This window comes from Helianthus annuus, chromosome 12, assembly GCF_002127325.2.
Source record: "Helianthus annuus cultivar XRQ/B chromosome 12, HanXRQr2.0-SUNRISE, whole genome shotgun sequence".
NCBI classification, from domain to species: Eukaryota; Viridiplantae; Streptophyta; class Magnoliopsida; order Asterales; family Asteraceae; genus Helianthus; species Helianthus annuus.
This window is the reverse complement of record NC_035444.2, coordinates 43,435,448-43,461,388: the sequence shown is the minus strand read 5'-3', so window position 1 is coordinate 43,461,388 and position 25,941 is coordinate 43,435,448.

Here is a 25,941-nt window from a genome sequence, read left to right as displayed (position 1 = left end):
GATTTACATTCACCAATCTTGGACACTAGTTACAGTAGTGGGTCAGATCCCCACAGTTGTAACAAGAACCTGGTGGGTAGTGAGATCGTGCTGCTTGACCTTGTTGCTGAGCAAGAGGCTGAGCAACCTGTTGAGCAGGGTTCTGAGCTGCCTGATTCAAATTAGCTGGAATACGGCAGGTGGCAGCAAGATGACCAGGTCTTCCACAGTTAGTGCATTGACAGCACTGGAGGTGCGGCTGATGATGGCCGTTACACCTGTTGCATAAAGGTGCATTGCCAAGATAAGGCCTCTTGGCAGGTTGTTGCGCAGGCTGATTTTGTGCAGCTTGAGCCTGTGCAGTAACAACATAGTTTTGGGAAGCCTTCCGCTTCCTAGACCCTTTTGCAGAACCCGAATCCTTCTTGTTTTTACCTTTCTTGCTATCCTTTTTGTCAGACTCCTGCTTCTTACCCTTCTTGTCACCCTTTCTGTGTAACTTTCCCTTTCGAATCTGCGACTCAGTCAACGTCGCTGATACTCGATTGCCAGACGGACAGTGGTAGGATTACTACCAGTAACGATGTCTTGCACGGAGTCAGGTAGACCATCGATGTACCTCTCGATAGCCTTATCGAGTGGGGTAACCATTGTTGGGCATAACAAACTCAGCTCTTCGTACCTATCAGTATATGCCCGGTGTTCACCACTTTCCTGTTTCAAATCATCAAATTCCCTCTCCAACGCTCGCAGCTCATGACGAGGACAAAACTCCCTCATCATAAGAGTTCTAAGTTCAGCCCATGTTTGTGCCAAAGCAACTTCAGCACCACGGTCTCTCATAACCCCGTTCCACCATGTCAAAGCCCTCTTCTGAAAAACACTAGAAGCAAACTCGACCTTCCGATTCTCAGGACACAGAACATGATAGAATGTACTCTCAATGCTCTCGAACCATTGAAGGAGCCCAGTTGTCCCCTCAGTACCACTGAACTTGAGTGGTTTAGCCGAATTGAAGCTCTTGAAGTTACAAGGAGCGTTCGGATTGTTATTGGCCTGGTTCACTTGAGCTATAATGTTTGGGAGTGCGGCAGCCATGTGCTGTGCCAGAATGTCTGCCATTTCGGCATTTGATAACGGGTTTTCACATCGAGGAGGCATGCTAAAAAGAGGAAAACACGAGAGGAACGAGTGAGATGATTAGATGAAAAGAACGAGATGAAACAAAATCAACAAAAGCAAGGATGGTGGTCATTCGTCTGTATCACAAAGCAAACAAATGACACACAGTGACTAATCAAAGTGAATGGGTCCAAAAATAATGCTTAGCGAAGACATGCTCGCCTATAAGTGAACACTCACCCCAAGAGTTCCCAGGTAAGAGTGACTAGTTCGATTATGTGGATTTGTACGAACACTCTAGCCTTAGACAGAAAACCCAGGGTAGAGGCATTCACTCTTCCAGTTTGCACGTGTTCACACTATTTAAAACCTAAAACTTTGACGAGATTTTGATAATTTGGAAGGCACAAGGCCAAAAATCAAACTGGAAGGGTCCAAAATCATATAAGAAATCATTTAAAAAAAGAAGATTGTTTTTCAAAAATCGTTTTAGAAAATCGGGTTCTTGTGTTTGGTGATCACCTAAGGATAGGTGAAGTGCATGTTTTAAGATCTAAACACAAGACAACTTGTGTTGGGGTGCTAGAAAGGTTATAGTCTAGGTCAAAGCATTACTAATAACCTAATTCCCTATAACCATTGGCTCTAATACCAACTCTTCTGTCACACCCCGACCACGTAAAACATCAAATCGTGGTGGAAACGTCGGGGAGTGTTGTAACAGAATTATTGTTCCAAAACCATGGTAATTAAAATAATATTTTATTCATCACTCAAGGGTGGAATGCATTGTTTCAAAACAAGAACTAACAAGTTACATTGTCTTAAAGTAAAAAGAAACAAGGGTTCATAATTCAACTAAGTCTATTCTTCATTTTATGTCACTAAGGCCCAAGTCCACCCTAGCGTGTCACGATCAACATCCTAAGCAACAGCTCCTGAAAACACATGTGAAAATAGGTACGTCAGCATAAAAATGCCTATGAGTAACATAGGTTTTGTGAAAATAGGATTCATGACATAGGTTTTAGAAAAATGTTTAATAAAATTCAGTCATGAACCTTGTAAATTGTTTTGTTTAGTAAATCATTTGAAAAGCAATAAAATCAGATGATATGTATAAATAAAAGAATAATGTATGGTTAAAAGAATAACCAAGTAAAAATAAGTTGTATAAAATAAACTATTTTGTAAAGCAGAGTCTTGTAAAAATATGTTATTTGTGTAAAAATGTATAAGTCCAAACTAAATGATTTAAATAACGCTACGACATGTAATACAATACAAGCACTTATATATAGGAAGTACCAGCGGCGTATCCACCATGCTTGTATCATACTACACACATATCGTTACTTAAGTCATTAAACAAACCATCAATGTATAAAGTTCATGTTTAAACCAACCATCAAATGTTCTTGTCTAAACCATTGTCATATATTTAAAAGTCCAAAATGTAGTCATGTATGTTTAACAAATGTTATGTATGTTAAGTAAAATGTATTCACTTAAACCAGATGTAAAGATGTACAAAACAAAGTATTTTGAGTGTATCAAAAAGTTATGTTTTGCAAAGTAAAAACATGTTTTAATGATACAAACATTTATGTGGTAAGTTAATGCATACATTCAAGCCTTGAGAAAGATAGATAACCTTAAGTAAAGGTTATCAAAAGAAATGTTTTCGGATTCAGTCATTCCTTAAGTTAATGTCAAAAATTTCGTTATATAGGCTTAAATGAATTTTATTAAAAAAAGGGTATTTTGGTAATTTTCCTAAGGCATAAGAACTACTTATCATACAACTACTTAAACGATGTGACCATAAGGTATAACCTCTGAAGGTTATTCCCTATACAACTATTGTGACAATCCGAACTTTCAAGATTGGTGCCGTTTAATCCAGTAATCCTAACTCATCCTATTATTCCTTGTTTAGACGAAACTTGTTTTATGTTTTCATGTTATTACAACTCTGTTAAACCTAAACACGCATTATAAACCCCATTAAGCATTACGTTTATTTGGGGCCACGAGTTACTTGATACTTTTGAGCCGCAGAATTACTCAACACTTGTGGACCGTGAGTTCACTCGAGCCCAACCCGTACACGCATGTATGTTTAACCAAATCACACTTCTGATTGAATCTTGTAAAGCCAACTAAACCTTAGAAGTGGGCCGGCCTTTGCTGGAATTGTGGTTGCACGCATACTTTATCCCTTTTAAAACCTTCACACAAATTGGCCCACACTCAAACAAATCTTCGGCCCAAAGTTACGAGATTGTGTTTTGTCTATAAATTAATAATGAGATTTCGTAACATAATAACTCACGTACTCAAACCCTATTCCTTCTGGATTGCACGACGGTAGCAGGAGACACCCCCCTCGTAGCGATCAGCATCACTATATTTTCCCAGCCTTCCGGTCAGTGTTTTCTTATGTGGTTATGCATAATTCATGAATATGTGTGTTGTGGGTTTGGTCTAGAAGCATGATCATAGGTTCAATGGCAAATCGTATTAAATCTGGATATATATGTTAAGTCGAATCAATAAGAAACGTTAGATATGCTTGTGTAATACGAACAGCATGATTAGAACATATTAATGATCTATACTCGATGATAGGAGATAACTGTTTTGTGCCATTAATAACCGGCTGGAGAATAATTATTCTGGTTGATGATATCATGTGAAAGTATGATGATTCCTGTATGTGTAGATTGATTAACAGAAGTATATGATATGTTGACTATTGATTGATAATGATCATGTGATGTAAGGTGGGCATCTTAGTCAATGGTGATTCAAATAAAGTTAAAAGGGTCCAATAGAATGTAAGGTTAATGGTTTGACAAGATTGAATAGCCATGACAATCAAAAAGGGGCGGCCATATGATCATTGATGTGCCGATGACAGTTTCTTGTGAATTTAATTAAGTTGAATTGAGTTTATGATAGTTCAGTCACAATTTGGTCCAATAATATTAAGACTAGTATTATGGTAAATTAGATGCTAACATAATATTGGTGATTGATAATATAAATAACCTTAAAAAGGAATTGGCGGCACAATGAGGTAACATGAATTGATTCAAGTGCCAAGATTAAAAGTAGCAGACCCATTAACTTATGGTCCAATCGAATAGGCTATAAGTGGAGTAGTTCATGTGATGACATGCATTATTATGAAAGTTTTGGAACTATGTGTCATGATGATCGCTTAAACAAAACAGTGTGGCTATTTTGTAAATTGTACTAGTTAGTTGGAGTATCAAAGATACAGGGGTGTGTTGGGCCGGGTAATCTGAAACACACGCATGACCATATGGGCCGAAACCTTATTATTTATGGGCTCAAATAACAGTGTCGGCAACTGTGTATAATATGTTTAGATAACTGGTGCATGATATTGATTTATATGTATGATATGTGAGCAACAAACAAATCGGTCGGGTGATATTCTGGTACATGAACATGATATGGAAACTACTTAAAGGATTCGAACGAATGCTACATGTCTTAATTATATGTGTTATGGTAATTTTCTTGTGTGACAACGTGATCAACCTGGATGCAAACTGATTGTTGTATGTATGAACATCATAGGCTTTGAGTTACTAAGTGTGGTCAAGTAATTAATTCTACCGAGCACACCAAGGTGAGTTCATCTCTCTTGAGCATGCGTCCCGGTGGTTGGGACAGTCAGTGGGTATTCCTGGGAGGGACAAGTATTTTGGGTAAAAACGGGAATGTTGGATAATATACTCTTCCTATCACCTTTAAAGTCCCTCCGTGTTGTTTGGTTACCGGGAAGGTAACATGGTATTAGTTAGTAGCGCTACTTAGGTTTGGCAACCTCACCCCGTATCTGGGAGGACGGGTGTTGAACTAATGACCTAGTCATGACCAATGCTTTGATAGGAGCATTGGAGAAAGGGCAAAATAATCAGAAGCCGTCTTGTATCGGGTTATTATCAACATTGTTTTCATCATTACTTTCGGAATTAACTTTAATGGATTAACTAAACACTTGGTAACCAACGTTTTCGTAAAACCATGAACTCACCAGCGTTGTCTGATACACTTGTTGCATGCTCGCAGGTCGTTAGGTATTTTGGATTTGGGAACTTGCTGTCTGGAGTAGCTGGAGTGGTCATGGGTCGACAGGAAGGATTTATGCGATTGATTTCTTGATACTATACTTTGGTTTTGAAACAGTTTAATTTCGTTTACAAATTGCTTCCGCTGAACTTATTGGTTTTCGTTTAAAACTTATTGAAGATGTTTTTATTAATAATGGGGATTTTAAATATAACTTGTATGGGTTCAATGTAATTGGTGGCTCGTTATTGGTACGTCACACGCCTATCAGGGACACTCCCTAGGTGGTATTTTGAGGGTGTGACAGTTTGGTATCAGAGTCATTGGTTATAGTGAACTTGGTTTTAAAACGTTTTCATAAAACCAGACTATAACCGAACAGTACCGAAATCGACCATGACACACAGCTCCAGACTGCAAGGTTCGTTTCTCATTTACGATTGCATAGTATATCTAGTGTACACTTATGTATGACATTGCACTTGAATGCACACTTGGCGCAACAGCATGAGCCCTTATATTACCAACCCCTGTTATTTGAACTGTTAGTGTGACACAACCCTTTGACTATTGTGATTCTTGATCCTGTGAAACCTTTTGTTGCTATTTGAATGTGGGGAACCTTTTAGCGCAAGTTAAGAGGCACTGAGATAAGCATGCAAATCGCCTTATTATTATGGGTGCACACATAATAATAACGCGGGGTGCATGCAAATCCCGGTGAGGCTTAACGAGCGTGGGAAGGGTTCTGCCCTATTGTGTGTAAACTTGCTAGTTTGTAGATTTCAATGTGATACTCGACTTTTACCTCATTTCGACCCTTAAGATAGTTCCCTTCTCTTATTTAGAACCATGAGTGGACGTGGAGGAGGCCGAGGTGGTGGACGTGGTCACATTGCTATGACCCAGGCCGAATTAACCGACTTGATCAACACTCGTGTAGCTGAAGCCCTAGCGGCTTACCAGGCTGGTACGATATGTGCCAATTACTTTCTATCCTTGTGTCGTATACTCGAATCTTACCTGTGCGTCTTACTTCCTTCGTTTTAGGTCAACCTGCGAATCAAAACCATCCACCCGCTTGTACGTACAAAATGTTCATGGATTGTAAACCACAGACCTTTAGCGGGACTGAAGGGGCTGTGGGACTCTTACGTTGGTTCGAGAAGGCTGAATCAGTATTTGCTATGTGCAACTGTCCCGTGGGGGACCGTGTGAAGTATGCTACAGGCACCTTGGAGGATGGTGCCTTAACCTGGTGGAATGCCCAAGTGCAAATGTTGGGTATTGAGATGGCGAATGCCACTACCTGGGATGATTTCAAGGAGTTGATGTGGGAGGAGTATTGTCCTCGTGATGAGATTCAGAAACTGGAGAACGAGTTCTACAACCTGAAAATGGAGGGTTCTGAGATCGAAGCATACACTAGGAGGTCGAATGATCTAGCAACTTTGTGCCCTAACATGTCTCGACCCCCATCCCGGCGAATTGAGTTGTATCTCAAGGGTTTAGCACCAGCTGTTAAGGGGTACGTGACTGCTGCAAACTTAGACAATCTGCCTCGTATCGTCCGTCTGGCACATAAAATTACTGACCAAGAGGTCGAACGTGGCAACTTGCCGCCACGTGTTTCTGCTACTACCTCGACTGCTACAACTACCACACCTGCTAGTGATCACAAGCGAAAATGGAACGATACTGACAAAGCAACCGGTGCCAGCCAATCTCAGAAAAGGGCAGACAACAGCACCCACCGTAGTTTCAGCCAGTCGTCTTCTGTGAACCAGAATCAGAGCAACAATTCAAATCAGGGTTCTTACGCGGGAAAGCTACCAAAGTGTGATAAGTGTATGTTCCACCATCGCGGACCGTGCACCCGAGTATGTCATAGGTGCAACAAGGTGGGCCATATGGCCAAAGATTGTAGGGTCTGGCTCCCAAAGCAGCCGCAGCAGCAGCCACAGCAACAGGAGAGGCAACAGTCTCAACAGAATCAGGGAAATCAAAAGGGGTGCTTTCAGTGTGGTGATGAGGGTCATTTTAAGAGGGATTGCCCTCAGCTTAATCAGAATGCTGGCAACAACAACAATACTGGGAGCGGCAACAATGGGAACAATGGTGGGAACGGAGCACGTGGAGGAGTGTATACTATTGGCACTGGGGGAGACTCGCAGTGAAGGCAATGTTGAGACCGTTACGTCTTCTTTGAATGATCTTTTTCTGCTTCTGTTTTATTTGACTCTTGTTTCGATTGGAGTTATGTGCCTTAGGGTTCAGTCGTCAATTAGGACTGACTCCCACCTTTCTTGTAAATAAGCATGTCGTAGAATTAACTGATAGTAAATCGATAGAAGCTTCACATGTTCTTTTGGTTGTAAACTTGATCTCGTGGGTCAAGTGTTCGACATTGACCTACTTCCTTATATTCGTGTAAGTTTTGACGTAGTCGTTGAGCGAAAATTCTCGGTAAAGAGAAAATCGTGAGTATCCCTCTCCCTAGTGGGGAATCCTTGTTTGTTCAAGATCATCGTAATGGTGCCATTGTTGGCATCGTCTTAGTCATGAAAGCCCAGAAGTGTCTACTGAAGGGCTACCCTGCTATTCTAACTATAGTCACCGATTCGCCACTTTAAGAAAGGAAGATAGAGTATCTTCATGTTATTCGTGAAATTTTTGACATGTCTTCCAAAGAGTTACCTGGTTTACCTCCACATCGTTAGGTGGAATTTTAGAATTGACCTTATGCAAATCCCGATTTCCTTCTGGGGTACAGCAATCCCTTGGATTCGCTGGATACTATCACAGCTTCATCATAGGATTTTCGAAGGTTTCGCAACTTCGACCTCCTTAGCATAGCGGGGAGCTGTGAATTCCTGAGAAATAAAATCGGGGAAACATCTTCTCAGCGTTTGAAACCCAACCCTACAACACGCGGAGCATCACTTCTATCCGAGAGTACCGATGATACAGCGATATACCATGATGGCTTAATTCGGAGTCCCAGTTACACGCGTTTGTCGTTTTGCAACACTAATCTTTATCCACCAAACTCTGTATTGGACAAATGATACACTCGCGCGACCGCAATGTAACAAACTTCCCTGTTGTGCCATGCCGCCATGCACTACTACTGGAAATTACGTCTAGACAACAAATTTGCCGGCCAAATCCTTCAGATGTTTTATGGACCCCTGTTTCGCTCGATTCTTTGTACAAACCTCATTAATTCCCTGTTTCTTTGATTGGCGACTGATATAACAAAACGCTAACAACCATACCATGATTTCCACCGATCACAAGATTAGCCCCCAGGCGTTGTAAAGTATCTATAGATCGAGTTCGTCGGAACTCACTTCAAGCTATTGTTCTAGATCAATTTTCGGGACGAAAATTCTTTCAAGTAGGGGATGATGTGACACCCCGCGAAAACGCTTAACAAAACTAGCTTCCTCAGTGACTGTTTGTTAAATTTCGGGACGAAATTTCTTTCAAGTTGGGGATGATGTGACAATCCGAACTTTCAAGATTGGTGCCGTTTAATCCAGTAATCCTAACTGATCCTATTATTCCTTGTTTAGACGAAACTTGTTTTATGTTTTCATGTTATTACAACTCTGTTAAACCTAAACACGCATTATAAACCCCATTAAGCATTACGTTTATTTGGGGCCACGAGTTACTTGATACTTTTGAGCCGCAGAATTACTCAACACTTGTGGACCGTGAGTTCACTCGAGCCCAACCCGTACACGCATGTATGTTTAACCAAATCACACTTCTGATTGAATCTTGTAAAGCCAACTAAACCTTAGAAGTGGGCCGGCCTTTGCTGGAATTGTGGTTGCACGCATACTTTATCCCTTTTAAAACCTTCACACAAATTGGCCCACACTCAAACAAATCTTCGGCCCAAAGTTACGAGATTATGTTTTGTCTATAAATTAATAATGAGATTTCGTAACATAATAACTCACGTACTCAAACCCTATTCCTTCTGGATTGCACGACGGTAGCAGGAGACACCCCCCCCCTCGTAGCGATCAGCATCACTATATTTTCCCAGCCTTCCGGTCAGTGTTTTCTTATGTGGTTATGCATAATTCATGAATATGTGTGTTGTGGGTTTGGTCTAGAAGCATGATCATAGGTTCAATGGCAAATCGTATTAAATCTGGATATATATGTTAAGTCGAATCAATAAGAAACGTTAGATATGCTTGTGTAATACGAACAGCATGATTAGAACATATTAATGATCTATACTCGATGATAGGAGATAACTGTTTTGTGCCATTAATAACCGGCTGGAGAATAATTATTGTGGTTGATGATATCATGTGAAAGTATGATGATTCCTGTATGTGTAGATTGATTAACAGAAGTATATGATATGTTGACTATTGATTGATAATGATCATGTGATGTAAGGTGGGCATCTTAGTCAATGTTGATTCAAATAAAGTTAAAAGGGTCCAATAGAATGTAAGGTTAATGGTTTGACAAGATTGAATAGCCATGACAATCAAAAAGGGGCGGCCATATGATCATTGATGTGCCGATGACAGTTTCTTGTGAATTTAATTAAGTTGAATTGAGTTTATGATAGTTCAGTCACAATTTGGTCCAATAATATTAAGACTAGTATTATGGTAAATTAGATGCTAACATAATATTGGTGATTGATAATATAAATAACCTTAAAAAGGAATTGGCGGCACAATGAGGTAACATGAATTGATTCAAGTGCCAAGATTAAAAGTAGCAGACCCATTAACTTATGGTCCAATCGAATAGGCTATAAGTGGAGTAGTCCATGTGATGACATGCATTATTATGAAAGTTTTGGAACTATGTGTCATGATGATCGCTTAAACAAAACAGTGTGGCTATTTTGTAAATTGTACTAGTTAGTTGGAGTATCAAAGATACAGGGGTGTGTTGGGCCGGGTAATCTGAAACACACGCATGACCATATGGGCCGAAACCTTATTATTTATGGGCTCAAATAACAGTGTCGGCAACTGTGTATAATATGTTTAGATAACTGGTGCATGATATTGATTTATATGTATGATATGTGAGCAACAAACAAATCGGTCGGGTGATATTCTGGTACATGAACATGATATGGAAACTACTTAAAGGATTCGAACGAATGCTACATGTCTTAATTATATGTGTTATGGTAATTTTCTTGTGTGACAACGTGATCAACCTGGATGCAAACTGATTGTTGTATGTATGAACATCATAGGCTTTGAGTTACTAAGTGTGGTCAAGTAATTAATTCTACCGAGCACACCAAGGTGAGTTCATCTCTCTTGAGCATGCGTCCCGGTGGTTGGGACAGTCAGTGGGTATTCCTGGGAGGGACAAGTATTTTGGGTAAAAACGAGAATGTTGGATAATATACTCTTCCTATCACCTTTAAAGTCCCTCCGTGTTGTTTGGTTACCGGGAAGGTAACATGGTATTAGTTAGTAGCGCTACTTAGGTTTGGCAACCTCACCCCGTATCTGGGAGGACGGGTGTTGAACTAATGACCTAGTCATGACCAATGCTTTGATAGGAGCATTGGAGAAAGGGCAAAATAATCAGAAGCCGTCTTGTATCGGGTTATTATCAACATTGTTTTTATCATTACTTTCGGAATTAACTTTAATGGATTAACTAAACACTTGGTAACCAACGTTTTCGTAAAACCATGAACTCACCAGCGTTGTCTGATACACTTGTTGCATGCTCGCAGGTCGTTAGGTATTTTGGATTTGGGAACTTGCTGTCTGGAGTAGCTGGAGTGGTCATGGGTCGACAGGAAGGATTTATGCGATTGATTTCTTGATACTATACTTTGGTTTTGAAACAGTTTAATTTCGTTTACAAATTGCTTCCGCTGAACTTATTGGTTTTCGTTTAAAACTTATTGAAGATGTTTTTATTAATAATGGGGATTTTAAATATAACTTGTATGGGTTCAATGTAATTGGTGGCTCGTTATTGGTACGTCACACGCCTATCAGGGACACTCCCTAGGTGGTATTTTGAGGGTGTGACAACTATGGTCACCTAAAGTGTTTGGTCGGATCCTAATGATCGACCAAATGGGTCGGGTTCGTAAGCATAAGAGATTGTTTAGATCGCTTACCTTTACGACCCTAGACAATCACAATTCTAAAAGCGACTATAACCATCGTGATTACGCTCACGTTATGAAGTTCAAACGAACATTGCGTTGACCATAAACTGGTCAATGCAGAAAGTCAAACGCAGTTTGACTTTAACGCTAAAATGAATGAAAAACGCGAAAGAATACTTACAGAAGGTCCCCGCAAGGTTTCATTCCAAGTAATCTCAGGTAGGAAGTGTACAAACACAACCACTTAGAGAAAAACTCAGATCAAATGTGGGAAATGAATGAAGTTGGTTTGGGTATTTATAGGTGAAGCACTACCGTTAGGATCGTTTCTTGGAGAAGGGGGCATGATCTAAGCCGTACACTTGTCAAATTCTGATTTGGCACCTTGATGGGCACACAAACCAGCCCATAGTAACCCAAAATCCATGTGCACAAGTGGGTAATAGCTGGAACAAGCTGGAAATCACTTACTGCTGACCTGGGCATGGCATACGAACTGTAAGCATCCTCATACGGTCCGTAAGGACCCTGCAGACCAGCATAATTTCAGTTTTGGCAGCTTTGGTCATGTGCGCGTACGGTCGTGTTTTGGCACTTCTAACACCCGTCAAACCCATTTCTAAGCTTTATAAGGATGTTAAAGTATAGGGAACATGAAACATGCTCAAAAATATGCCGGATATCGGTTCGTTTGGCCGTACGATTGCGTTGTTCGGTTAATTACGACGGAAGTCGTAACGGATGCAAAAACGGTCCAAATTGCGCGACGAATGGATTTTTAACAAGCCAATCACTAAAACATAATATTTTAATGATTACATAAATTTTTTGGTGTTCGGATGTATTCAGAACATAAGTTATGCGCGAAAATGCAAACTTATGCACTTTTTGACGCTTTTAGTCCCTGAATGACCCAAAAGTTTATTTTAGCACACCGAACCCCTCAAAGCCTATTTCTAAGCTATATAAAGGATATTTAGGGTGCGTTTAACTTATGGGAATGTTCCGGAATGTTTGTTACAGTTCAAATTGGCATACTTTCACAGTTTGTCAATTTTAGTCCCTGTAAGCGAATAAACTTGATTTTGCCATATCGAAGCCTTCAAAACTTATTTCTAAGTTATGTAAAGGTTATTTAAGGTATGTTAAGCATAAGTGGATGTTCCGGAGTATTTGTTGCATTTAACTGAGTACGTTTACGTACTAGTTTGCGTATAATTCTCCAGAAAGCGATATAGAGTTTGAAATTGGATAAAAGTCAAAACATGAAAAACATCAAACACAAACCAACAAACATTGGGATCAAATAACTTTATTTCATTGATAACTGGATTGTTCACAATGATTACAAGCACAGATGTCACACTATAAGCCCGACCCAAATAATTAAAAGCCCAAACGTATATGTACACAGCCCAATTTAACAAACAGATAATCAATCTTGTGCGGTCCGGATAGACTTGTGGGACAAGGTTAGGTCATTCGGCCCAATAATACATATAATGTCTAACAACTGTATGTGGCCCAAGACATGTGCGATCGATACTAGCTTGTGCGATCCACATGTCTTGTGCGATCATGCAATCTAACAGTTGTAACCTGTCTTATGCGATGCCCCTTGTGCGATCAGATCAGGTCTTGTGTGACCTGATCTTGTGCGACCGACAACCTTGTGCGATCGGTTAAGTGATTCTCCTAAAATCATGCAATCAGTTACAACCATTCAACAGTTTCCTTATTTCGTATTCAATGAATCAATTATCATTAACAGTTTCTATCTCTACTTTAATCAATCAAAACATGGTTCTTGTCACAATTTATATGAACTCTAATCACATTCAAAACATAAGCAAAAACCTATACATTAACTATTAGATCATTGGATTCAAATCAAACAACACTTCATACTCGATCATGCCTTTAATTCGAGCACACAAACATACAGCCGATTACATTGCATCAATTCGGTTCTTAGATCAATATTATGCAATCCAATTCTCATAAACATCATCACATAAACATCATCATTCATCATATATACAACCCTAGCCATTACATCAAAACATGGAATCATAACATCATCTAACAAAACATAAATCGTGAAACACTAACCGATTCAAAGATAAGATGAGAATTGATCCGAACAAGAAAGTCTTCGAGAGAAGGGGATAGAATGCCGTCGGCTTCAAGAGAAGATGAAGAGAGCGAGTAGGGTTTGTGTGTTGTGAATTATGAGGCACTAATCCCTAAGATGGGATATGTTTTCATGTAGATAGGAGTGGGCCGAACCCTTCCTTGGGCTGCCCTATTGGTTCGGTTACAAAAAGTGTGGGCCGAGGATTGAGTGGCACTAAAGTCCAATATCTTGTGTGATCGGGTTAAAGTTCTGCGGTTACATTATATACAAATCATTACACAAAATCACATAACACATACATAACATTTCATTTAAACTATGCATCGCACAATCACATATAATCCAGAAAAGTTACATCAAAGCATTACGAGAGGTTCTAAATTACGAGTTGTCACATTATCCCCAAGTTGAAAGAAATTTCATCCCGAAATTTAGCACGTACTCATTGAGGAAGCTTGTTAGTTTGTATGGTTTCCTGGTTTTCCTGGGGTGTTACATCCTTCCCCCGTTGGTTTGGAATTTCGTCCCGAAATTCCACACTAGCTTCAGCCTCAGTAGTGGTTTTGCTTTTCTCAAATAACTGGGGATACCTGTGCTTCATTTGGTCTTCGCGTTCCCAGGTGAACTCTGGGCCACGACGGGAGTTCCAACGAACTCGAACCAGAGGTATTCTGGTGCGCTTGAGAATCTTAACATCTCGGTCAGTAATCTCTACTGGTTCCTCGATGAAATGCAGCTGATCGTCGATTGTGAGCTCCTTCAAAGGAACTATGAGGGTCTCATCTGACAGACACTTCTTCAGATTCGACACGTGGAAAACGTTGTGAACTCCACTGAGTTCTGCTGGTAAGTTCAGTTTGTAGGCCACTTTGCCTATTTTCTCTATGATTTTAAAAGGTCCAACGTATCGCGGGTTACGTTTGCCTCATTTTCCAAAACGAACAACACCTTTCCAAGGTGAGACTTTGAGTAGCACTCGTGTCACACCCCCAAAATCCACACACGGAGTATCACCGTATGGAGGCATGGCTTACCAGGATCCAGCCACCAATCATATTGAACAATATAAATTAAGTAAATAAAAGTCCAATCCAACAATATAATTAGTGTCAAAACAATTCAACCGAGTTAAAGTTATCAGCGGAAGCATAAAGTTCAAAACCCAAAACATAAGTTAAAAGTTCATAAGTTTAACATGGAACTCAACAGTCCATGTCCCACAACGTCCACGCCTCCTCGTGCAAGCTCCTGAAATACCTAACGACCTGCAAGGCATGTAACAACGAGTCAACAACAAAGTTGAGCGAGTTCACCGTTGGTGTTCATTATTAAGTTGTTTCAAAACCAGGAGTTCATTTATTAGTTGTAAGTTAATCCATTTACCCTGTTTTCCAAACATACCCATAGTTGGTGGGGGCTTCCCCATATTAGCCACTAGACCCGTTTACCATATCGACCACTGACTAAAGTAAGTTGGTGCCCTGACGTCAATGTCTATCATCATTGACTAGTGCCCAGATCCATTAGTTCACGCTCGTCCTCTACGGCACGGTGTGAGGCTTGTCAAGCCTAAATAGCGCTATCTAACTAATGACCCGCTCGCCATTGGCCCGGCGATTAAGTCGATATAAAAATGAGGGACTTCATGATAGAGTTTTATGTCTAGCATAAGTGTTGTCACCCTTCAATAAAGAGGGTGTGTACGTAATCCCCAAACCAGGAGACTACGCAGATTCCGATTAAGTTCTTTGTACGTGTTGTCACCCTTCAATAAAGAGGGTGTGTACGTGTTCCAAACCAGGAGATCACGCAGTTTCAGTTCAAATCCTTTACTCATTCCCAACCCTTGGGAATCCCATGCCTTGTAGAAAGTGTGAACTCACCTTGGTTTGCTCGGTATGATATGTTTCACTATCCGTTCAAAAGTGGTCAACCAGATCCTGATTTCGACGCCGTAGCAAAGCGTGCGTTAAGAAGAGAAGTGAACGGAGTTCCGAGTCGGAGTGTCGTGAGCTACCGGAGGTAGAACAGAGAGCACTGATGTAGTCGGGGTTTTGAACTCGCCGGAGAAAAGAGTGGCAGTGATTGTCGAAGAGTTTTGGTTGAGGGGAAACAGATTATGCGAAACGGCAGGTAGGGTTTATTAGGGTTCAAGCAAGATTGCATGCTACGACATAATATATAAACGAGTTCATGATGGCGGTGGAATATGAATGTGGGTCGAGATAAAGCAAGGTGGGCTGGGGGTTTGGGTTTCGTACAGTATCCCACCACCAAAGTATCAACAACTTTGATTTTATATACTGAACAAACATGCATTACTATTATTATGTATTCACTTATTATGTATTATGTATTATTATTATTATTATTATTATTATTATTATTATTATTATTATTATTATTATTATTATTATTATTATTATTATTATTATTATTATTATTATTATTATTATTATTATTATTATTATAATTAGTATTTACAACTAATCCAACAAACATATATATATATATATATATAGAATGAACTAGCAATGTCGTACATAATATCCACGCTATCCGTTTGGCCCTTGAAGGTTTCGGGTTGCGCGAGTAGGTTGGGTCGACTAACGGGGCAAAGCTATAGTTTAACAGCTCAAGTCAATTTAATGCGACATGGATAAATATAATTAATCTGTCAAATAAAAGAATTACAAGATTCGATTTATAAAAGCGAAATAAATGGTTTGCACCTCGAAGTTACGGGTTGTCACATCATCCCCAAGTTGAAAGAAATTTCGTCCCGAAATTTAGCGCGTAGTTATTGAGGAAGCTAGATAGGTTGCGTGGTTTTCCAGATTTTTCCTGGGGTGTCACATCCTCCCCCCGTTGATTCGGAATTTCGTCCCAAAATTCTGTAGTAGCTTCAGCCTCAGTAGTGGTTACACTGTTTTCGAACAACTGGGGATACCTGAGTTTCATTTGATCTTCTCGTTCCCAGGTGAACTCTGGGCCACGACGGGAGTTCCAGCGAACTCGAACAAGAGGCATTGCATCCACCAATAGGCACCGGTTAGTACAAAGGCTAGCGAGAGGTTTACCATAATTAAGGTAATTGTCGTAGAGTCAAAGATGTGACTCTTGCAGTGCAAGGGGAGAAAGAGGTAAGGTGACAACTCAGTACAAGAAATATCCTTAAAACAATAAAATAAGAAAATCCATTCAAATTAAACCATATAAGTCACTACATCAAATATTCGCAAAAGTTTTAATCACCACGATTGTTTGCACGAAAACAACTGAAAGAAAAAACAACTAGATAAACGAGTGAAAGACGAGTCAGTCGTCCACGTTTCCATCCCCGAGGTCACTACCATCATCATCGTCTCCTTCATTATCCGGGATCTCCTCCGGCTCTTCTTCCACCTCTTCCGGCTCTTCCTCCTCTTCGGGCTCTTCATCAGACTCTTTCGCCTCTAGCTCGGGAGGTGCCGGGACTGGGGCTGGCTCAGGTTCAGGTGCGAAGCGGGCTTCCTCCAACTGATGGACCCTCCAATTCATGATACCTAGCCTTTCGGCATGCTAGTTAAGCCTTTCATGATCTACTCGAGCGTCTCTCATTATCAGACCTTGTACCTCGCGCCCTTTTAGGGCTTCTGCCTTTAAATCAGTAGTACTCCTATTAAGTTCCTGTATCTGCTTCTCATGAGCTACCACTCGCCCTCCTAGGGTAGCAACCTTTTTTAGTAATTTCTGATTTTGCTCCATTAAGACTTGGTTTTGTTCTATTAAAACCTGGTTATAATCTCGGAGGGCCTTATTCACAGCAGACTCGGCCCGGGCGCTGAGCGAGTTAACTGGTAGTGCATGCGTAGGTCGGTAGGACGACTCCCTGCGCTGTGCGAGTCTCTTCCTATAAGCCGCACGTGTCTCCACCTGACGCGGGGGTGAGTGAGTAGCAGCGGGTGCCTTCCCTGGTGCCCGGGATTGGTCGAAAGATGCGGACGGTGCAGACATGCCTGTCGAGTTGATGACGTAATGCAAGTTAAACGAAAGAATGCACACTCATAATGTACCAAAAGAGGGTATTGACGCAGAAAGGGAAGAAAAAGAATGACAGAAAAGGGTAAGCACACAAGGTTTCAATCAACAGTTGCTACATTACTATGCGTACCATAAACAATACACTATGCAACAAATAAACAGGCAATATAAGTATAAACCATACCACCTATGGTGTTGAGTCTTGCACGTGGAGCGAAGCGTCGTTGTGGATCGTTGAGCACTGTTCTGGTTATAGTCTGGTTTTAACAAAAAAAATTTTTTTTTCCTTATTAAAACCAAGTTCTCTATAACCAATGGCTCTGATACCAATCTGTCACACCCCCAAAATCCACACACGGAGTATCACCGTATGGAGGCATGACTGACCAGGATCCAGCCACAAATCATATTGAACAATATAAATTAAGTAAGTAAAAGTCCAATCCAACAATATAATTAGTGTCAAAACAATTCAACCGAGTTAAAGTTATCAGCGGAAGCATAAAGTTCAAAACCCAAAACATAAGTTAAAAGTTCATAAGTTTAACATGGAACTCAACAGTCCATGTCCCACAACGTCCACGCCTCCTCCTGCAAGCTCCTGAAATACCTAACGACCTGTAAGGCATGTAACAACGAGTCAACAACAAAGTTGAGCGAGTTCACCGTTGGTGTTCATTATTAAGTTGTTTCAAAACCAGGAGTTCATTTGTAAGTTGTAAGTTAATCCGTTTACCCTGTTTTCCAAAAATACACATAGTTGGTGGGGGCTTCCCCATATTAACCACTAGACCCGTTTACCATATCGACCACTGACTAAAGTAAGTTGGTGCCCTGACGTAAATGTCTATCATCATTGACTAGTGCCCAGATCCATTAGTTCACGCCCGTCCTCTGCGGCACGGTGTGAGGCTTGTCAAACCTAAGTAGCGCTATCTAACTAATGACCCGCTCGCCATTGGCCCGACGATTAAGTCGATATAAAAATGAGGGACTTCATGATAGAGTTTTTGGTCAAGCATCAGTGTTGTCACCCTTCAATAAAGAGGGTGTGTACGTAATCCCCAAACCAGGAGACTACGCAGATTCCGATTAAGTTCTTAGTACGTGTTGTCACCCTTCAATAAAGAGGGTGTGTACCTGTTCCAAACCAGGAGATCACGCAGTTTCAGTTCAAATCCTTTACTCATTCCCAACCCCTGGGAATCCCCTGCCTTGTAGAAAGTGTGAACTCACCTTGGTTTGCTCGGTATGGTATGTTTCACTATCCGTTCGAAAGTGGTCAACCAGATCCTGCTTTCGACGCCGTAGCATAGCGTGCGTTAAAAGGAGAAGTGAACAGAGTTCCGAGTTGGAGTGTCGTGTGCTACCGGAGGTAGAATGGAGAGCACCGATTCATCGGGGTTTTGAACTCGCCGGAGAAAAGAGTGGCAGTGATTGTCGTAGAGTTTCGGGTGAGGGGAAACAGATTATGCAAAACGGCAGGTAGGGTTTATGAGGGTTCAAGCAAGATTGCATGCTACGACATAATATATAAACGAGTTCATGATGGCGGTGGAATTTGAATGTGGGCCGAGATAAAGCAAGGTGGGCTGGGGGTTTAGGTCTCGTACAGTATCCCACCACCAAAGTATCAACAAATTTGATTTTATATACTGAACAAACATGCATTACTATTATTATGTATTCACTTATTATTATTATTATTATTATTATTATTATTATTATTATTATTATTATTATTATTATTATTATTATTATTATTATTATTATTATTATTATTATTATAATTATTATTATTATTATTATTATTATTATTATTATTATTATTATTTTTTACAACTAATCCAACAAACATATATATATATATATACAATGAATTAGCAATGTCGTACATAATATCCACGCTATCCTTTTGGCCCTTGAAGGTTTCGGGTTGCGCGAGTAGGTTGGGTCGACTAACGGGGCAAAGCTATAGTTTAACAGCTCAAGTCAATTTAACGCGACATGGATAAATATAATTAATCTGTCAAATAAAACAATTACAGGATTCGATTTATAAAAGCGAAACAAATGGTTTGCACCTCGAAGTTACGGGTTGTCACAACTCGATCCCCAACCTGGAACTCGAGTGGTTTCCTGCGCTTATCAGCGTAGCTTTTCTGACGGTCACGAGCTGCCGCCATTCGTTGCTGTATCTGAGCAATCCTTTCCATTGTGTCCACCACAAGTTCGGGGCCAGTGATCTGGCTGTCACCAACTTCTGCCTAGCAAAGAAGTGATCGGCATTTACGTCCGTACAATGCCTTAAACGGAGCAGCCTGGATACTGGTGTGGTAACTGTTATTATACGAGAACTCCACTAACGGGAGTTGCTTTTCCCAGCCGTTACCAAAGTCGATTACATATGCCCTAAGCATGTCTTCAAGGGTTTGGATGGTGCCTTCCGACTGCCCATCCGTCTGTGGATGATAAGCTGTGCTCATGTCTAAACATGCACCAAAGGACTTGTGCATTGCTTGCCATAGTTCAGAAGTAAAACGTGTATCACGATCGGAAATAATGGAGGTTGGCACTCCGTGCCTCGATACTACCTCCTTTAAGTACACGTCTGCTAAAGTAGAGAACTTGTTTGTTTCTTTGATAGCCAAAAAGTGTGCAGACTTAGTCAACCGATCCACTATCACCCAAATAGTGTCATTTCCGCATTGAGATCTAGGCAGGCCAATAACAAAATCCATGGAAATTTGTTCCCATTTCCATGTCGGTATCTCTGGTTGTTAGAGCAGGCCTGATGGTTTCTGATATTCACTCTTGACTCTCGCACAAGACAAACATTTACTGACATAAGTTGCTATGTTGGCTTTCATGCTAGGCCACCAATACGTAGTTTTCAAGTCGTGGTACATCTTATCCGAACCAGGATATACTGAGTAACGAGACTTATGTGCTTCATCCATCACAAGCTCGCTTAAGTTTCCATAAAGTGGGACCCAGATATGCCCTGTTATGTAGTAGGCGCCGTCTTCCTTTTGTTCTAACTGTATCCTCGATCCTTGTAAGGACTCAGCCCTGACGTTCTCTGCTTTCAATGCTTCAATCTGGGTATCTCGTATCTGAGTAGGAAGACTTGATTGGTTTGTAAGTTGTAACGCTCACACGCGCTTAGGTGTGGTATCCTTTCGACTGAGAGCGTCAGCCACAACATTGGCTTTTCCTGGATGATACTTGATCGTGCATTGGTAATCATTCAAAAGTTCGACCCATCGTCGTTGTCGCATGTTTAACTCCCTTTGCTTGAAGATATGCTCGAGACTCCTGTGATCGGTGTAAATGGTGCACTTGGTACCGTACAGGTAATGTCTCTATATCTTAAGAGCAAAAACCACTGCTCCTAATTCCAAGTCATGCGTAGTGTAATTCCTTTCGTGAACTTTAAGTTGGCGTGACGCGTAAGCAATGATCTTGTCACGTTGCATCAAAACGCAACCAAGTCCTTGGATGGATGCGTCACAATAAACCACAAAATCGTCTGTGCCTTCAGGCAATGAGAGGATAGGTGCGCTACAAAGTCTATCCTTTAAGTGCTTGAACGAAGTTTCCTATGCATCTCCCCAACGATAGGTGACACCCTTCTGAGTTAACGATGTGAGAGGTTGCGCAATCTTGGAGAAATCCTTGATAAACTATCACACCCTGGCTTTGCGGAAGCGTGGGTTAATTTGGTGTGACTTCTTAATACCATAGCTTAATCACAACAAAGCTATATGAAAGTAAAACCATGCAGATCATCCATTGGTTCATGTTTTAAAATAAAAGTACCACAACATAGTTTTAAAATGTCGACACATGCAACGGAATTACAACATAACAATATAAAAACATTGTTCAGAAGACATAACCACAAACATGAAACATACGTAGTTTAAGGACTGTGACTCGTCAGGTAAAAGCCACATCCCCTAAACTTGGATGACCTCATAACTCTTATGCAGCGTGAAAACGTAGCATACCTCGCAAGAACCTTAATTCCCTGAAATACATGTAAATTGGAAAAATCAACAAAAATGTTGAGCGAGTTCATGTGTAGTGAGCATGTAAAACCTTTGTAAGTATAAAAATCCCTGGTATTTAGCAAATAAGGAAATACAGAGATTACCAATGGTTTGCAAGGCCATTGATATGTGTGAAATGCAGTAGGAAGACTCAAACCTAGCAGATTTTTGCGTTGGGCTCAAAGTCACCCCGAGGTCCGTTCTGTTGGGCCTGGGGCTGGGCTCGCTACACCCAGATAGATCTACCGCTAATGACCATTGGTCCTACAATGAGGATTAATGGCCTCTAGTTCCCGCCTACCCACTCACATGATCTAAGTAGTAACCCTCCTTACGCTAACCATACCATGTAAAAAGTATTCGTAATCATAGTAACATGTGTTTCACCCCCGGAGTATAAAAACTGAAAACAATTAAGAGAAAAGGGGGACATGAACTCAATGAAGTGCGTCTCAAAATAGTAATCTCCCAGTCAACCTGCTGCGTAACGACCTACACGTACTAACTTTTATTAGATGGACGGTTGTGCCTTGGCTTAAGGTTTAAGTTTTTGGGAAATAGTTAGGCAACTATTTCGTATTGACACTTCTTAATTATTTAGTAATTATATTCCTTCCCAAGGATGGGGGTTTTAATACATGTGCGTTTATAATTCCAAAAGAAATATATTATTAAGTCACACTTAATAAAATATATTTTAATTCATTTGTCTAAAATATTCTATCTCTAAAATATAAATATTTTTCCCAAAAATATTATATTTTATTCCATACAATTTTCGAAAATAACACTTTTATCAAAATACGCATTTAAGAATATTTTCTGAAAATACATAAGTTACATTTTATGGTTCGTGTGGTAATAATAATACCGGTGTAACTTAAATATTTATTGTGAGAGCGTTAGTATTATTTTAGAGTCGTTACTGTTCAGTGTATTCCAGTAATATTATTTTTACTCTAAAAATAATATTTATGTAGTTTACAAAATAATCATAAAATCGCACAAGCATTTTTCTATGAAATATATATTCTAAATATAGCTTTAACAAGTTTTATTTATGAAAATCCACCTCCGACACTTGGTTATTTGGTAATAAAAATTCATCGCGAATTTCTATTTGGAAAAATAAGTTAAAAATATATTTATAACACTTGTTGTAAAAATATTTTCCAAGTGTTATGTTTCTGGAAAAATTTCGCCAGAGTTTCCTCTGTAACTGGAGGTGGCCATGCTTACAAGCGTATCATTTTCTTTTCACAACTCAGTCAATCAATTTTCAATCATCAATATTCAATATCAAAACATCAAACTAGTTGTCACACCCCCAAAATCCACCTGCGGAGTATCACCGCTTGGGAGCGTGACTGACCAGGATCAAGCCACCAATCATATTGAACATAGCATAACATAAATAAAGTAGTTCGTAAAACCTCATTCAATACAATTGATGTTTCAAAACAAACATAGTATCAGTAGCGGAAGCATAAGTAAATAACCCAAGTAAACCATAAGTTCAATTATTCGAAATGTTTAAACATAGCGTTCATAATCCACTGCCCACAACGTCCCGCTCCTCCAGTGCAAGCTCCATAAGTACCTAAGGTCCTGCAAGGCATGCAGCAGATAATCAACAAACTAGTTGAGCGAGTTCACAGTTTATAGTTTAGTTTGGGTAATAGTGCGTTTGTTCAATTAAGTTTCGTATCGTATCAATTCCATCGCGGCCTCACAGGCATGTGTGCGAAGATCATGTTCGTTAGTTCGCGACCATAGTCCTTACCGACCAGGGTGTGTGCGAAGGCAATTTATCAGTTCGTTCGCGACCATAGTCTTTACCGACCAGGGTGGGTGCGAAGGCAGTTGAGTAGTTCGTAAGCATCAACAGTTTAATCGTTCGTTACAGTATCAAAGTATGCACAAGTAATCATCCAACCCATTCCCACCCTGGGAACCCATGCCTTGGCTGTGTGAACTCACCTTGGTTTGCTCGGTATGCTAGGTTATGCACTCACAAGTAATTAATCACGTCCTATTGTATGCACGTATAACAAATCAGTTCATGTTCGCAATGATACGCGTGCAATTTAATGTTCACATAACAGTCAGTTTGCATATCGGCACAACACGTATTGTTTCACATCAAACCATCAGCTAGTGTACACGAATACCAATGTTAACATTCATCACTAATCATGGCATGCCAAATAAATCAAACATACATTCCAACATTAAAATATGTTCATAATTATATATCTTTCGATCCACCCTTATCTTTCGGTACATTAGTGATCTTTCGATACACAGTTATCACAGTTATCCTTCGGACCGAAAGTTATGTTTCGAACCAATGCCATCTTTCGACCAACTGTCATCTTTCGGTCAACTTAATTATGTTTCGGTCAATGCTATCCTTCGGTCAATGCTCCTATGGTTCGGTCAAAGCTATCCTTCGGTCAACACTACTATGGTTCGACTAACAAGCATCTTTCGACCACAACTATGTTTCGAGTAGCAATATCTTTCGACAATTAACAGTTACGTTTGATCACAATCAGTTACGGATATCATGCAGTCAATTACAGAAACAGAAACCCTAATCATCTACAGCCGTCATCATCATTAACAAGCACATTTCATATATTCAATCTCAAGAACCCTAACCGAAATCATGAACAATAACCATATTCATTCGGATTACTATCAAGACATAACAACCTCATGTAAACTGATTTCATAATAACCCGATTTCACTAATATATCAACAAGTTATCAATCCGGAGCATACATCGTCACAGTAACATAACAAGCACCATTGAATCGATTTAAACTTATTATCATGCCATACAACTACAAGATCATCTTTATACGATTCCTATCATTCAACATACAATCAATTCGAGTCGTTCTTAATCAAAGCATGTAATAATAATAACATCATGTCATCAACGATGATAGTGAAACACTAACCGGATTAGGGGATTGAAACTAGTGGGGTTTCGGGTGCACAAGAACTTTCAGCCGACTCCAAGACTTCGAGAGAGAGGGAAAGGTATTAGGGTTTTTAGAAACTAACTGCCGGTTACATGCATCACGTATTTAAACGTATTACAGAAATGGGCCAAGCCCATTAGAAAGGCTGGGCCGAAAGATGTCGAAGGATGGGGTCTTTGGTCGAAGGATATGTTTCGAGATCCTTCGAACCGGAAGCTGATCCTTCGAGTCGAAGGATATGTTTCGAGATCCTTCGAACTGTGTGCCATGCTTCGTGATCTAGACTAAGTGTTTTTAATAATAAATCTAATATTATATTCTACCACAGCAAGTAATCACATATGACAAAACGACAATACGTTTCATTAAAATACATCGCGTACAATTTCAAGTCCACAATCCAAACAACTAAACAGTCAAAGTCAACGCGCATTTAATGCGAAAGTGAAAGTCAGAAACTCGAGTTGTCACATTATCCCCAACTTAAAAGGAATTTCGTCCCGAAATTTGGTACGCACTCACTGAGGAAGCTAGGCAAGTTACATCGTTCACTGGTTTTCCTGGGGTGTCACATCATCCCCCCGTTGATTTGGAATTTCGTCCCGAAATTCAGTAGTAGTAGCTTCAGCCTCAGCAGTGGATGCATTGGTTTCGAATAACTGGGGATACTTTTCTTTCATCTGATCTTCGCGTTCCCAGGTATACTCTGGACCACGCTGGGAGTTCCAACGAACTCGAACAAGAGGGATTCTCTTGTGTTTGAGGACCTTAACATCCCGGTCCGTGATTTCAACTGGTTCCTCGACGAACTGCAACCGCTCATCGATAGTGAGTTCCTTAAAAGGAACTATAAGGGTCTCATCTGATAGGCATTTCTTCAGATTCGACACGTGAAATACATTGTGAACTGCACCGAGTTCAGCTGGTAGTTTTAATCTGTAGGCTACTTTGCCAATCTTTTCTAAGATTTCGAATGGTCCGACGTACCGCGGATTCAGTTTGCCTCGTTTACCAAATCGAACCACACCCTTCCAGGGTGAAACTTTCAATAAAACCCGGTCCCCGACCTCAAATTCCAATGGTTTCCTACGCTTGTCCGCGTAGGCTTTCTGACGGTCGCGTGCTGCCGCCATGCGTTGTCGTATCTGTGCTATCTTTTCTGTGGCGTCCACAACAATATCTGGACCCGTAATCTGACTATCCCCCACCTCTGCCCAACAGAGAGGTGACCGGCATTTACGTCCGTACAATGCCTCGAATGGAGCGGCTTGAATGCTGGTATGGTAACTGTTATTGTATGAAAACTCCACTAAAGGGAGGTGCTTTTCCCAGCCGTTGCCGAAATCGATAACACACGCTCGAAGCATGTCTTCTAGAGTTTGAATAGT